This window comes from Aquarana catesbeiana, linkage group LG01 (assembly GCF_042186555.1).
Source record: "Aquarana catesbeiana isolate 2022-GZ linkage group LG01, ASM4218655v1, whole genome shotgun sequence".
Taxonomy (NCBI): Eukaryota; Metazoa; Chordata; class Amphibia; order Anura; family Ranidae; genus Aquarana; species Aquarana catesbeiana.
In genome coordinates this window covers 91,567,392-91,580,766 of record NC_133324.1, presented here as the reverse complement: position 1 = coordinate 91,580,766, position 13,375 = coordinate 91,567,392, and the positions used below count along the sequence as shown (strand labels likewise).

The 13,375-nt window shown below is 40.8% G+C and overlaps 1 protein-coding gene across 2 annotated transcripts in view; it reads left to right on the top strand.

Moving 5' to 3' along the window:
• Window positions 1-13,375, top strand: part of TTC33 (tetratricopeptide repeat domain 33) — a 415,549-nt gene that overhangs the window by 317,063 nt on the left and 85,111 nt on the right. The gene's annotated exons all lie outside the window — the stretch shown is intronic.

The window sequence follows — 13,375 nt, the reverse complement described above, 5'->3', positions numbered from 1 at the left end:
GTAACATCATCTTTCACATTATACAAAAAAATTGGGGTAACTTTACTGTTTGGATTTTTTAAAATTCATGAAAGTGTCACTTTTCCAAAAATTTGCGTTTAAAACACCGTGTGATAAAAAATATTGCAACAATCGCCATTTTATTCTCTAGATTCTCTGCTAAAAAAATATATATAATGTTTGGGGGTTCTAAGTAATTTTCTAGCAAAAAATACGGATTTTAACTTGTAAACACCAAATTTCAAAAATAGGCTTAGTCATGAAAGGGTTAAGGGTGTTTGACTTTCTTTTGTTTTGTTTTTTTAATCCCTCAAACCCCCCTCCATGTTTGCCTATGTGGCCATGCACACATAGGCGTTTACGGGTGTTAAGAGGCAGAAAAAAAAAAAAAACATTGCTTGCCTGTTCAGGAAGAGAGCATTTTGGCAGGCAAAAAAAAATTGAAACGTGCCTAAGCAAGTTATTCTGGCCAATGAAATGATTGAACGTCCAAATACCCGACTCACCTAAACACGTTTGCACTCATGGTGGAAACTACAAGTGACTGCGCTGACACAGATTACTCAGGCTCAGTAACGGGTGGTTAACGCTAGGGCAGGCACATGTAGACAGGACATAGCTGAAGAAGGCTGGAGAAGATGCAGAAAGGTAAAAACAGCATAACAATGGCAGTTTATTATTTACAGTGCAAACTAAATTGCCATCCACTTATGGTTTAGAACCAATGATAGCTTATATTCGGTCCAATGAAATATTTATGATTTATTCTGCATTTTGATATTCACTGAGAATATGCAATATTTCTGTGCAAGCATTCAGCTGATGTGTCATCATAATGTGACCTTTCTATGACTATAAAGCATTTAAGTATAGTCAGTCACTGGAATCGTTCCCAAGGCTCCAATCAAACCATAAAGTTCCCAGTCTCCAAAAACATTGGAAATTAGGTTAGGAAATGGAAGAAGGCAATACAGAGGAATATCAGTTTATTATGTGTGCTGTTTAAAATAATGAGTGAAGGGCATTCATTATATAAGACCAAGTCCAAAAATTGCTGAAATGTATTTGGAATGTGTAACAGAATAAGTCTTTTATTAAAATAATGCTCAGGAAAAAAAGACGAGCATTGGAAGAATCTGTGCAGATAAGACACTCCGTTTGTTCATGTGATCAAATCCCATATACTGTAGTTCTAATATTAGAATTTTAGGGGCATTTTGTGAAATGAAAAGAGAACTTGCCGCAAACCTTACTGTATAGTAATCAGTTGTCACCCACAGCATTAAAAAAAAGATTATGCTCCTTGCCCCTTTATGATGACAGAATATCTATTCATTATTTTCCAAAATTATTCAAAACATGTTATATCCGTGGCATTTAGCCTTTCCATTGTTTCTGTATTAGAAATATGCCAGAAAATGACAAGCTTAAAAATAGATCCATTTAGCTTGGTTAAAGTGACAATAAAACGTTTTGGAATGTTGGGGCCCCAGGAGCTTTTGCAATAGTTTGCATACATGGGCAGCATATTTGCACATTTTGGCATGTTTACCTTGTAAATGCCCTCCCCAGGGATGTGACAGCCACAGGCCTCCTCGTCACCAGCATATTCATCTCCACCCAGTTTTGTTTATATATATATATCTATATATATATATCTATATATATATATAGATATATATATATAGATATATATCTTTATAGATATATATCTATATAGATATATTTCTATAAATAGATACACATATATATATATATATAGATAGATAGAGATATATATATATATATATATATATATATATATATATATATATATATATATATATATATATATATATATATATATATATATATACGCTCACTGGACACTTTATTAGGTATACCTTGCTAGTACCGGGTTGGACCCCCTTTTGCCTTCAGAGCTGCTTTAATTTTTTGATGCATAGATTTAACAAGGTGTTGGAAACATTCCTTAGAGATTTTGGTCCATATTGACATGATAGCATCACACATAATTTGCCATTGCACCACATCCCAAAGATGCTCTATTGGATTGAGATCTGGTGACTGTGGAGGCCATTGGAGTACAGTGATCTCATTGTCATATTCAAGAAACCAGTGGTGAGATGATTTGAGCTTTGTGACATGGTGTATTATCCTGCTGGAAGGAGCCATCAGAAGATGGGTACGTTGTAGTCATAAAGGGATGGACGTGGTCCATTCTTCTGTAGTCCAATTTTGGTGAGCCTGTGCGAATTGTAGCCTCAGCAGAAGACCACACCTGGTGCCACTCCTGTCAGTTCTTATCTGACAGGAGTGGCACCAGGTGTGGTCTTCTGCTGCTGTAGCCCATCTGCTTCAAGGTTTAATGTTTTGTGCTTTGAGAGATGGTATTCTGCATACCTTGGTTGTAACGAGTGGTTATTGGAGTTACTGTTGCCTTTCTATCATCTTCAACCAGTCTGCCCATTCTCCTCTGAAATCAACAAAGGCATTTTCTTCCACACAGCTGCCGCTCACTGGATATTTTCTCTTTTTCGGGCCATTCTCAGTAAACCTTAGAGAACCCTAGAGGGTTGTGAATGAAAATCCCAGCAGATCAGCAGTTTTTGAAATGCTCACACCAGCCTGTCTGGCACCAACAACCATACCACATTCAAAGTCACTTAAATCCCCTTTCTTCCCCATTCTGATGCTCAGTGTGAAAATCAGCAAGTCGCCTTCACCACGTCAAGATGCCTAAATGCACTGAGTTGCTGCCATGTGATTGGCTGATTAGCAATTTGTGTTACCAAGCAGTTGAACAGGTCAGGTGTACCTAATAAAGTGGCCGGTGAGTGTATATCTCAATAGATTAAAAAAAAATAGCTGAAAAAAGTTTCTCAGCAAAATATTTCAGCCATTTGTTTTCTTAAAGGAAACCCCAGGTACTGATTGGCCCCTCAGAGTTAAAGTGATCATCACATAAAGCTGTTTATTATATTAAACAAATCCCCTCATGTTCTCACCTCCTGCAATCCTAAATGGATGGGAACATATCTAATTGCCCACCATCTTTGGGGAAATGCATGCCCATTTAAAATGGAACTAAAGCCTAAAACTAACTATACTTAAAAATATTCCTTCCTCCTCTTACCTATCCAGCCTACCCTGGTGGTCATGAGATCCTGCAGCTCCAGCTACCAAGTGAGCAGCAGCTGCAGGGGAGAGAAAGTAGCTCCAAGAACGGCTGGACCATGGAAGCAAATGGGTGACAGCAGAATTCCCAGCCGTTTAAGGGAGCCAGAGCTGCAGGACCACATATCCGGACCATACCAGACTGAAAAAGGTAAGTATACAAATCTTTTTACACAGGGTAGACAAGATAAGTAGAAGGATAGGGAGGGAAGATTTTTAGGGGAAGTCAGTGCTAGGTTTTAATTCCACTTTAAGTGCAATTTAAAGTGAACATGTGTCTGGCCATTTAGGACAAAGCAACAGGTTCACCTTATCGCTGACCAACACAGACTCACATACTGTACCTTCATTTCACTACCCCTCCACTTTGCTCAGCTGCCATGAATGGAGAAAAGTCCCATGTGTCCCAAGTTGTCTGGAGAAAAGTCCCATGTGTCCCAAGTTGTCTGGAGAAAAGTCCCATGTGTCCCAAGTTGTCTGGAGAAAAGTCCCATGTGTCCCAAGTTGTCTGGAGAAAAGTCCCATGTGTCCCAAGTTGTCTGGAGAAAAGTCCCATGTGTCCCAAGTTGTCTGAGTTGTAGCCCACTTAGAGCTATGGATTTCCCTGTGATAGCACTCATTGGCTCAGCATTGACTCATAGAGTTATTCATATGCTTCTCCATACCTGGAAATGCTGTGTATCTTTTAGGTTCCCAGAGCTGATTGGTTGGCTGAAAGGTGAGCCAGTCAGGACTTTTTTTTTGACTCGTCTCTTTGGTGGCCTGTGTTGGCCATCAGTGTCTTCACCTTTCAACATTTCCAGCAGTGTTGGATACTGAAGAGATTGATGGAGGCTGCAGCACTGGAATAGAGGAAGAGTATGGGTGTCCCCCTACTAGAGCTGCACAATTCTGGCCAAAATGAGAATCACGATTTTTTTGCTTAGAATAAAAAGATCACGATTCTCGCGACGTAAAATCTTTCACATTATACAAAAATTTTTTTTAAAAATGGGCTAACTGGCTAACTTTACTGGTTAGATTTTTTTTTTCTTTTTAATTCTTTAAAGTAATTTTTGCCCAAAAAATTGCATTTGAAAGACCGCTGCGCAAATACAGTGTGACATAAAATATTGGAACAACCACAATTTTATTCTCTAGGGTGTCCACTAAAAAAATATATATGTTTGGGGGTTCTAAGTAATTTTCTAGCAAAAAAAAAATTATTTTAACTTGAAACTAACAAATGTCAGAAAAAGGTTTAGTGTTTAAGTGGTTAGATTTTTTTCACTTACACAGGAAATCTATTCCATTGACAAATTGTTACACTGTTTATACTTAAGTTCAACTGAAGAATGTTTTGGTTCTTGGCAGACTGCCCAATTTTTCTCTTCCTTTCTTTTGAGGGCTGTGGCTTCAGAAGAGCAGAGAGAATTCTTTGCATAGAAAGAATTGTGAAACACTTTAGTCAAGATCGCGATAACGCTTCTTGACGATTAATCATGATAACGATTCTTGGCGATTAATTGTGCAGCTCTACCCCCTACCTGTCGCATGCTGTAGTCCACTCTTCTGAGCCATATGTTACTGCTGTGTCCTGTACTTGCCATGGCATGCATTGGGGGACACAGCTCCCCTCGGAACTGTTAAACTGTTAAATGCTAAAAAGTGCCTAATGGAGGCTACAGTCTGATAGATAATCATGGGCCACTGGAGAGCAGAGTATAAGAGCTGTTCTGTTGCAGGGAACTTACAATAGAATATTTTTTTTACCGATAGGGTCAATTTAAAGTAAACATGTTTCTTTACTTAAGGTGGTTCTAAAACCTATTTTTTTTTTTTACCTTAAAGCGGTTGTAAACAGCTGCAGAATAAAAAAATTAAAAAAACACCTGTTGGTGGCATAATGTGGTAGTATGCATCTCATACTAGCACATTATGAAATACCTCAGAATGAAAGCCCCTCCCCCTGGCCTGTCTTCCGGGGTTTTCAGGCTCTGGCGCTGTGAGTGGCCGGAGCCGCCATGACATCTCTCCTTTGTTCTGGCAAGAAGCTCTGAAGGTCCAACACTGTATGCCAGACCTTCAGAGCGCATGCGCCTCTGAAGTCAGCGGCTGAATGCAGGGTGAATATCTCCTAAATGGTGCAGGTTTAGGAGATATTCATTTTACCTACAGGTAAGCCTTATTATAGGCTTACCTGTGGGTAAAAATCACAAAACGGGCTTTAAAACCACATTAATGCGTTACTTGCATTATGGTAAACAATGTGTAGGCATCAGAATCCCCCCTCACCCATTCTTTACTTACTTGAGCCCTCATTTGATCCAGCGCTATGCACATCTGCAGCTCTTCTCTCCCCTCACTTCCGGGTCTCGCTGGCTTTGCTGTGTGTCGGAAATTCCGATGGAAAATGTGTGATGGAGCCTACACACGGTCGGAATTTCCGACAACAAGGTCCTATCGCACATTTTCCATCGGAAAATCCTATCGTGTGTACAGGGCATTACAGATATTTCATTTGTATTTTATGGGTGTTGTACCACTGGTATCACATTTACTGTATAGAACACCCCATAAAAATTAATGCAGAAGCTTAAGAAATTTAAACAAGATCATGCTCATTTTTTTAATTTTGTGTAATAAAGATAGCCCGATTTCTGCTAGGATAAAGGGGAACAAGTTTACCCCTTTTAGTCATTCAGCTGCCTGTTTTTAAGAAAGAGACATATAAGTTCACTTTTAGTTAACTAAAGTAGTTAATTCATCCCACCTCCGAGGCACACCCAGATTGGACACTGAGCTGTGCATGCAGGCAGCCAAGTATAGTAAAAGTCCACTAGAAGTGAAGTGGGTACAAAACATTTGCATAGAGCCCTCCCCACCTGCAAGCTGCACACGGTCAATCTTTATGAAACGTTCAGCAAGCTTCAAGTAGCTTTCTCTAATGCCGCCACGTACACACGACCGGACTTTCCGTCAGAAAAGGTCCGATGGAATCATTCCGTCGGACATTTCGATCAAGTGTGGGCTTCATCGGACTTTTTCTTTCTAAAATTCTGACAGACCTTAGAAATAGAACATGTTTCAGATCTTTTCGACTGACTCAATTCCTATCAGGAAAACCATTCGTCTGTTTGCTATTCCGACGGACCAAAAACGACGCAAGGGCAGCTGTTGGCTACTGGCTATTGAACTTCCTTTTTCTAGTCCCGTTATACATCATTGCGTTCTAAACGACCGGACTTTGGTGTGATTGTGTGTAGGCAAGTCAGTTTCAGCAGAACTCCATTGGAACTCCGTCGGAAAGACCGTCAGAATCTACTCTGAGGGAAAGTCCGGTCGTGTGTACGCGGCATAAGCCTTTAAAGCGCCCTTTAGCTCCTGTTTGGGAATGTTATAATATACACAAATCCTAATGATATTGCTGATTGTCACTTTAAACAAGCTGCTAGTTTGCTTCTGGAGGCTTTCAGCAAGCTTCAGATTGTGCCGAAGCCTGCTATCAGCTTGGCAACCCACACTCCTATTAGTCTCTATGTTCAACATTTACAAACTGGAGCTGAATGGTACTTTAAAAGCTTCAACAAAGCTTGCTGAAATTGAGAACAAAAAGCTGCGCTTAGGACACTAAATTAGGTGTGCTGCCTCCCTTAAAAGAGCTTCCTAACAGGATTCTCTGTGAACTAATATATGTATAAACAAGGGTTGTGGCGCTTCCTATGGGGTACTGGATGGGAGGGGTGTTAGTAATGTACACGGGTGGTTCCCTCAATGAACCCCAATACAGGTACCTGGTAAATACCAGGGACAAACTATGTTGCCGTACAGGTATGTATGTCTATAACTAGACACACACACATGCATCCATATACACCCACATATATCAACAAAAATAATAGTAATAATATTCCTGAAGATGGTTCATTAACCTAATTAAAGGGGTGTAGGCTGGTTCATTCAGACCTGATTACAAGGGGTGTGGGCTAGAGCCCCTGTGGCTGTGATACATATGCCACCACTAGGTATCATGTGTGTGTGACCTTATAAGTGCTCTACTGCAAAAGTAATCCAAAATAATCCAAAGTAATCCAAACACTCTACTACCCGTGCAAAGTGAGCATACATAAATGAGCATACCCGTGCAAAGTGAGCATACATAAATGAGCATACATAGATTATGTTACCCAAACATTACATATAATAATCAAATGAACATAATTTGCACTTAATTTGATCACATTATGTTCATTTGATTATTATATGTAATGTTTGGGTAACATAATCTATGTATGCTCATTTATGTATGCTCACTTTGCACGGGTATGCTCATTTATGTATGCTCACTTTGCACGGGTAGTAGAGTGTTTGGATTACTTTGGATTATTTTGGATTACTTTTGCAGTAGAGCACTTATAAGGTCACACACACATGATACCTAGTGGTGGCATATGTATCACAGCCACAGGGGCTCTAGCCCACACCCCTTGTAATCAGGTCTGAATGAACCAGCCTACACCCCTTTAATTAGGTTAATGAACCATCTTCAGGAATATTATTACTATTATTTTTGTTGATATATGTGGGTGTATATGGATGCATGTGTGTGTGTCTAGTTATAGACATACATACCTGTACGGCAACATAGTTTGTCCCTGGTATTTACCAGGTACCTGTATTGGGGTTCATTGAGGGAACCACCCGTGTACATTACTAACACCCCTCCCATCCAGTACCCCATAGGAAGCGCCACAACCCTTGTTTATACATATATTAGTTCACAAAGCTTGCTGAAAGGCTCTGCAAATGCTTTGTAAAGCTTGCTGTTCACACTGCTCTTATACAAGCTGAAGCCTGTGTGAAACTGGCCTAAACAAAATAAATACATTTGGTAAGCACTGAAAAACTATACATTTCCTTAAATGTTGCGGATTCCTGTGCAGAAAAAAATCTGCATGTGTTGTATGAACAGGGCTCATAGAGAACAACGCAGAACGCGTGCAGAAAAACCAGCATCCCTGCACATGGTGTGAACGAGGCCTGGAACCGTTAAATCAGTGGGTTTAGTTCCGCTTTTATGATTTACTGCTGTTCAGGGGCTCTGGGCTTTAGAAAAGTGGGAGCCTCCAGCAAGAAGAAACAGGAGCAATGCTGGAGGCAGTTTACAGTACACACTAGTTTTGGTAGCATAATTATTAATATGGAATGTATGAACCTTACTAAAGAACATTATTTTTTATCAAGTTGTTATGGGTAAAGTTCTGCTTTAACCTTAAAAGTTAGTGAAAAAAAAGTGAAGGAATCTTTGCAATGGCAGCAGTTTTAATCCTCCACCACTCTATCCAAAATGTAAAAGAAAAAATGTTTTGGCTATAAATATACTTTATACATTTTTCTCTTTTGAAAGCCCATGCCTGCTTACATCATTAGATGTATGGAACTAAAGGCAGTCCTTTATAGTCTATGGAGTCCAGCTACTTATTGGCTGGCAGCAATGAGATTGCGAGTTTAGGTTGAAATGGGGAGAATGACACAAGGATGGTCAAGGTGTGCTTTTCGTTATGTGTTCAAGTTAGGGAAGGAAAAGGGGGCAGTGGGAGAAATATAATAATAATTTAAGTTCAACTTTGAAGCTAACCAACCAACCAGAATTTGTTTTGCCTTTACAGTATGGGGGGAAGTAAAAAATAACAGTAGGGACTTGTTATGCGATTCTTTCATTAAAACGCCACCTCATTGAGGGGTTCAAAGCGCCTCCCTTTATTGGGTGCATGCTAGTCCAACCAGGCCCAACCAGCGATAACACTAATTACCCCTCAGGATTCCTCCAGTTTCAAACCTTCATAAAAGGGGACCTTTTAAACCCTGAAAAACGGCTGGCTTTATCATGATATAAGAGCTTACCCCCTTCATGCCTACTAAGCCTTTTTCTGGCACTTGTTGCTTAGTAGTTAAAATCAGTATTTTTCGCTAGATAATTACTTAAAACTTCCAAACATTATATACATTTATTTAGCAGAGACTCTAGAGAATAAAATGGCAATCATTGCTATATTTTATGTCACCCTGTATTTGCGCAGCGGCCTTTCAAATGCAATTTTTAGGGAAGAAATACACTTTCATGAATTTAAAAAAAACAAAACCGTAAAGTTAGCACAATTTTTTTGTATAATGTGAAAGATGATGTTATGCTGAGTAAATAGATACTGTATTTATTGGCGTATAGCACTCACTTTTTCACCATGAAAATCGGGTGCAAATAGCATGTGCGTGTTATACGCCAATACTTAAATTTTAGCTGCCTCGGAGGGGACAGGGAGGGGAGCGGGACGAGCGCCGTCAGATTACATGCAGTGAGAATCTCCTGTTTACTTGGCGGCCTCTGTAATATGAAGTCCCGTCTCCTGGGCCGCCATTGGACCACTGTTCTGTCTATCATAGGATTCTCACTGCATGTAATCTGTCGGCACTCATTCCGCCCCCCTCCCTGTCCCCTCTTGCTGCAGATGGGCATCGATCAGGCTGCACTGATGGCAATGGTGAAGCTGCTGCATTGAAGGCAATGGTGAGGCTGCTGCATTGAAGGCAATGGTGAGGCTGCTGCATTGAAGGCAATGGTGAGGCTGCTGCATTGAAGGCAATGGTGAGGCTGCTGCATTGAAGGCAATGGTGAGGCTGCTGCATTGAAGGCAATGGTGAGGCTGCTGCATTAAAGGCAGTGGCAAGGCTGCTGCATTGATGGAAATGGTGAAGCTGTACTGATGGCACTTGTGAGGCTGCAGATGGGCATTGATCAGGCTGCATTGATGGCAATGGTGAGGCTGCAGATAGGCACTGACCCTTATTTTGCTTCAAAGTTCCTTATTTAAAATTTAAGTTTTTTTCCTGAAATTTCCCTCTTAAAATGAATGTGCGTGTTATACGCCTGTGCGTGTTATACGCTGATAAATATGGTACCTAACATGTCATGCTTTAAAATTGCTCACACTCGTAGAATGGCGACAAACTACAATACTTAAAAATCTTCATAGGCAGCGCTTTAAAAATTTCTACAGGTTACCTGTTTAGAGTTACAGAACTTGCACTAGAATTATTGCTCTCGCTCTAACGATCGCAGCGATACCTCATATGTGTGGTTTGAACACTGTTTACATTTGTGGGCGCAACTTACGTATGCGTTCGCTTCTGCACGTGAGTACGCTTTAAATTTTTTTTTTACACTGTCCCTTTAAATATTTTTTTGATCACTTTTATTACTGTCACAAGGAATGTAAACATCCCTTGTAACAGTAATAGGCAGTGACAGGTACTCTTTATGGTGGGATCTCTGGTCTATAAGACCCCAAATCCCTCTTTTGCACTTGAAAGCATTCAAAACACCAAGTTTGTCTGTTTTGAATACTGTATTTTTTTTAAATCTGGCGCCTTCAATAAAGTCTTCAGTAAACCGGAAGTAATGTCATGACATCTCTTTCGGGTTACTAGATTCGAGACCTGATCGAAGACGATTCCGGCTTTGTTCAGATCTCCGGCCAACCGGCAGATGTGCCTGCTTGTTCGCTCAGGAGAGCCCGGGCGAGCCGCGGAAGGAGGGAGAGAGCCTCCCCTCTCGCTGTTTGTAATAACAGCCGAGCAGCTGTTTAGCCTCATCGGTTGTTATTGCAAGAAAGCCAACCGTCCGCTCTAAAAAACGGTACCTGGGTGATGCATGCAGCTGTAGGCATCACCCCAGTACAACCCCTTGAAGCCGAAGGCCACATATTTGTGTTACATCAGGGTCAAGGGTTTACTTTTGGCACTTTTAGTCTTGCCTATCCAGTCCCTACTTGAGCAAAGAACCAACCATCGACCACAAGTCCTGGGAGAACTGCCTAAGGATGATCATTCCCTCTACATTGTTTAAAGTGGTTCTAAAGTCTAAGGCTCCATGCACACTGGGATTAAAATAAGTGTTGGTTCCCCTGGCAGAAAAAAACGCTCATATAGAGTGATTTTGTACACAGTTTAGGTGCGTTTAGAAGAGTTTAGCATTTTTTTCTGCCAGAAAGCGCCAATCAGAAATCCAAGCAGAAGGTTTTTTTTTCCTGCCTCTAAACGCCGAGCTTAAAATATGCCTGTACATAGGATAACATTGAGCTGCTTCTACAGGCACAACACAAAACTCCTGTACAAGCAGCGATTTTTAACCACTACCCATTGGGAGGACGTCCATGGACATCCCCCGGTTTCAGGGGTTATACCGGAATGATGCCTGCACCTACAGGCATCATTTCAGTATGTAAATTTTCAGCCAGCAATTCTCTTTCTCGCAGAAGTGATCCAAGTGGCTAATTAGCCGCTCAATCACTCCAGAAGTGGATCCCTACTGCCGCCGCCTCTCCTGGGCTCTTCCGTACAATGCGGCCAGCGATGATTGCTGCCCTGTATAGCGAGAGAGGAACTGACTTTGTTCCCCTCTCTCTGTAACCCCGGAAACCGGGAGCGACGAGTTATGTTAAAGGTTTGGCTCTTTGTTTACCTGGCCACCAGCGGCCAGGAAAGCAGCCGATCAGACCGATCTCTGTCTGAATGGCTGCATGGGAGGCTAGAGGAGAGATTTGGGGTCTAATAGACCCCAGATCTCTCCATAAAGAGAACCTGTCACGGCCCATGCTGTCACAAGGCATGTTGTTCATCCATTGTGATAGCAATAAAGTTCATCCAAAAAAAAAGTGTAAAAAACAAAAAAATTGTATAAAATAAATAATAAAATATATATAAAAATATATATCGTCCCACTGTGCTTATGCGCTAATGCGAACACATACGTTACTCCTGCATGCATATGTAAATGGTGCTCGCACCACACATGTGAGGTATTGTTGCGAACGTCAGAGTGAGGGCAATAATTCTAGCACCAGACCTCCTGTGCAACTCTAAACTGGTAACCTGTAAGGGCGTTTAAAGCATCACCTATGGAGAATTTTAAGCACCGGCATTCCACAGGAAGACATTATACAACACATTGGGCTATCTTTAGTGTTTTGTTTTTAATTCATGAAAGTTTTTTTTAGGGTTTTAGGTAATTTTCTAGCAAAAAAATAAAGGAGCGAAGTGTCAGAATTAGCCCAGATGGCAAGTGGTTAAGCCAGTGTGCATAGACCCTCAATGTTTTTTTACATTAATGCATTCTCTTCATTAGTTGTAAAAATGCCCCACTACCTGCCCCCCCCCCCCCCCCCCAATCCCCAAACATTTACCTGATTCCATGTCACTGCTACTGTGTTGTCTCCAGCTCCAGCACTGCTCTCCCTTCACTACCTGCTTTTACAGGAAAAACTGAGGGCAGTGTGATCATAGGCTCCTTCTGCTGCTGCTCCTGTAATGTGGGATCAGGGACGCACACAGCCCTTTTCGGTAGCATGCATACATGAATGCCTCCTTAGCACCTGGCTTGCCCTTAGTATCACTTTAAGACCTGACTGAGAACACCTACTGCTTTAAGAGATTCCACACTCTACCTTTCTTCTACTGCCCAAAGTTTTATTTCTGTCTGTGGCCCCATGGCTTAAATTTTCCCTTATTTTCTGTCCCTGCGACATAGTACAAGAAATCTTATTAGAAAATGATTACGATGCCACTTTTGATTTAAACAATGTTTTGGTAGCCTTGTTTAGAACTCTTAATAGATTTGTTTTGCCAATAATTGAACTTTTGAATCTCTAGTATAAAAACCCCCCCAACCCGGCAGGTGTTTTTGAGCAGAGAAGCGTGCTCTAATTTTCTTTCGATAAAGCTGTGTGCATTGGAAGTGATTTGATTTATTATAATACTAATCCGGACATGCTAGCATTGTTAGTTGTTGTGTTATTGCAAGAGACGCCGACTCTCGCCTTTCAAATTTCCAAATCTCATAATCCACAAACGTGATTAATTTTGATATGGATCTAGCTAGTTGTTATTGCTGTGCTTTATACCGCTATGGCTTCTTGTTTGAGATCTGTTCTCGTTAATTCACTTGTTCTTTTCTTGTTGTTTGAAAAGGCTCTTGACATGTAGAACACAATATAATTCATTTAAGGTGCTTTTGTGTAGCATTATTGTTCACCTGTACTCACTTTATGACATCGAAAACCAGATGTGACTGTTCCATCTTCACCTTATTTTCTCCTTGCGTCCATAACCACTTTAGTAGAAGAAAAATGTTGTTGTTTTGGTACAATGCTCTTGGCAGCTCTCT